The sequence below is a fragment of the Ambystoma mexicanum genome, chromosome 13 (genome assembly GCF_040938575.1).
Source record: "Ambystoma mexicanum isolate Mex_15411 chromosome 13, UKY_AmexF1_1, whole genome shotgun sequence".
Taxonomy (NCBI): Eukaryota; Metazoa; Chordata; class Amphibia; order Caudata; family Ambystomatidae; genus Ambystoma; species Ambystoma mexicanum.
The window spans coordinates 631,480,880-631,484,154 of record NC_090938.1 but is presented as its reverse complement, the minus strand read 5'-3'; the positions used below and the strand labels follow the sequence as shown (position 1 = coordinate 631,484,154).

General features: G+C 46.4%; 1 non-coding gene across 1 annotated transcript; it reads right to left on the bottom strand.

The window, feature by feature from the left end:
• Window positions 1-318: 318 nt before the first annotated feature.
• Window positions 319-405, bottom strand: TRNASTOP-UCA (transfer RNA opal suppressor (anticodon UCA)). The gene has a single exon. It is a non-coding gene; the product is annotated as a tRNA-Sec (tRNA).
• Between the last annotated feature and the right edge of the window lie 2,870 nt (window positions 406-3,275).

Sequence of the window (3,275 nt, the reverse complement as noted above, 5' to 3'; positions counted from 1 at the left end):
ATCGTTTGTGCATGAAAAAACAATGTATTCCCAGGAGGAGTAAGGTGTGTGACCACGTAGGTTATATCAAAGGGGGCCTGGTTATTTGCATCGTCAGAAAAGGTTAAAAGTGGAATCACATTCCTAATCCCCCGAAAAGGTGCTGCTTTCCTGTGCATCATCAGAAGAACTGCTGGCACCGCATGCTGTTAATCACTAGAAATGGGTATTTATGATTGGTACAATTATTTTTTCTGTGATATAAAGCCAGGCACTAAATGATTACTATAGACCCAATAAGATAAAAAATACTGATCACAGGAAACAGAGAAACATAACCGCCCAGCAGGTGGAATTGAACCACTCTGTCCCTAAACAGCTACAGGTTTGAAGCCTGCACCCCAAACCACTGAGGCTCATCCGGGAAGTGGTGAAGCAGAACAGCAACATATATATGTCACCTGAAAACAGCATCTCTCTCTAATAGAGTGGGAAAGAAGCCTTTTGAACTGAATTAAATTGAGTTTCTGTTTCAGGCCTGGGGACATCCATTATTGATAACCTTAACTGTCCTGCTTTGATAGAAAGAAATCAAGGAAAACGACGACACCACTACTTGTATGTAAATCACTGCATGGACTTCTGGGTAAGTAGGAATAAGCTGCAGCTTCCTTGTATAATGTGGTCAAAGTACAGGCAATGTGTACAGGCAATGTGTTCTTCACTTATGGCGATGATGGCAGCGCCTTGAAATCCCTCATGCTGATCAGTGGAATTATCTATGAACTGATTTATTTTTAGTATTAGTAGAACGCGGTGTTCACCACCAGGGTGGCTTCTTGGCACTTAGAGTGTATAGTACATAATGCATTTACAGGAATTATAACGTGCAAAACTATCTGGGGAGCAGTAGTGGCTGCAAAGGGGCGGGGGAGGATGACAATCGCATGATCATTAGAGGAAGGGGAGGAGACTTGAGAAATCAGGGGAGCAGGGCTGGGGCTCCCCGTTCAGTGGCAGCTATCTGCTGTTTTTGCTCTTTACTCATCACTGTTTTTTGTGTGCATTTTTTACTAGAAATGGTCAGCACAGGCTAATAATAATCTCTTCTTTGTGTCGCTCTTTAGCCAAAAGCGCTTTACAGAGAACAATTTTATTAAAGGATTTTTGCACAGTCGAAATTCGTGTTCGTTTTACCGACCTCGGAAGGATGAGAAGCGGATCTGATCTTGCTGGGATTCACATCAGCTAACTGCAAATTACCTGCAAACTGCTGAGCTATCTTACCAGCTGCCCAGTACATGGGCAACGGTAGTGATATTACTGCTAAAACACTACAGGTGGTGGAAGGAAGAATGAGAGGCAAGTGGGCGATGCGGGGCAAGGCTGTGAATATACATTATCCTGTTAGATTCCACACCCACCAGGCTGAGTGTCCTCGCGCAACGGCTGTGGGTGCTGCTGGGGGTGGAAGGGTGAACACCTGCTGGGGATCTTCAGTAGAGTGCAGAACTGCACTGAGAAGGTGCAGGAAGTCAAATGACCTCAGTGTAAAGGGGTTCCTTCCACTTGAGAGCAAAGCAAAGGGCCTACATCTGGAAGCAGTGCAAGGCGATGCTGGAGTTTTGAGGCAATGCTGACTTTGAAAGGGGAGATGATGAATGGTGGTCTGTGGTGAGGTGCCTTAGGCTAGCTAGCAGGACTAGCAATGCTGACTTTGAGAGGGGATATGGTGAACTGTGGTCCATGGTGAGATGGCTTAGGCTAGGTTGCAGGGCTAGCAATGCGGACTTTGAGAGGGGAGATGATGAATGGTGGTCTGTAGTGAGATGGCTTAGTCTAGCTTGCAGGGCTATCAATGCTGACCTTGAGAGAGGAGGTGATGAATGGTGGTCTATGGTGATATGGCTTAGGCTAGCTAGCAGGGCTAGCAATGCTTACTTTGAGAGGGGTGGTGATGAATGGTAGTCTGTTGTGAGGTGGCGTAGGCTTCCTGGCAGGGCTCGCAATGCTGACTTTGAGAGGGGAGATGATAAATGGTGGTCTGTGTGATAGATGGTTTAGGCTAGCTTGCACGGTTAGCAGTACTGACCTTGAGAGGGCAGGTGATGAATGATGGTCTATGGTGAGGCGGCTTAGGCTAGCTACCAGGGCTAGCAATGCTGACTTTGAGGGTGGAGGTGATGAATGGTGTTCTATGGTGAGGTGGCTTAGGCTAGCTAGCAGAGCTAGCAATGCCGACTTTGAGAGGGGAGATGATGAATGGTGGTCTATGGTGACGTGGCTTATACTAGCTATCAGGGCTTGCAATGCTTACTTTGTGGGGGGAGGTGATGATTTGTGGTCTGTGGTGAGGTGGCTTAGGCTAGCTAGCAGGGCTAGCAATGCTTACTTTGAGAGTGGAGATGATGAATGGTTGTTTATGGTGCGGTGGCTAAGGCTAGCTAGTGTCAGGAATCGTAGGGAACTGAGGTATGCCGCCAAACTAAACAAGCAAACACCTACCTCTCTTCTTGGGTCTTCCCCGCGTTATTTATCCTCTGACATATTAGGAAAACAAAGACTGAGTACACGCATCTTCAGTTGTGTAAAACCTAGTTGTTCCTTCAGGAAACTCTGGGGGTTACCTTGGAAACGCAGACGCTCCGTGTTTCTGGGGTCACGTGTTTTCGCACAGTGATCACTGTTGTGGTCATGTGACACGATCACAAGTATTTAGTCCCTGCCTGTACAACGGCACTTTGCTTCTGAATTTGTTTTCTTGGCTACTTACCTTGTTATCTTGTGAACTTACGACCCGGATTGTTTTCTTGGATTTCCCGTTTCGGATTGCCCTTGTCTGTTCAGCTTGCTGGTTTGCTACAACTCTTGGAACTCTCCACGGACTACCTACGGATTACGACTTCCCTGGCTTTGATATTGTCAGCATTGTTAACAAACCCCTGGATTGTTTAAGTACTGGCTTGGATTCTGCTTCTACTGCTACATCGGTATTTGGATTTCACATCTCGTATCCTTCATGGTGTGTTTGGATTTGGACCTTTAGTTTTTTTCCTGAACTAGAGACGCTCAATGATCTAGGCGTTCGCTTGCCGTTGAGTTAGATGGAACGGATATTTGTTTAAGGCGTCCACGTGCAGGGGGTGGGTAGGTGGATCATTGCTTCACGTTCTGCTGCAACTTCATGGATTTCTTTGCTTCCACTCCTGTGTTCTTTCTTCCTGGACAACCATCAGATCACGTAACCTGCTACAACCCACATTTGGTAAGATCATTCTAATATCTGCATTTAAGGA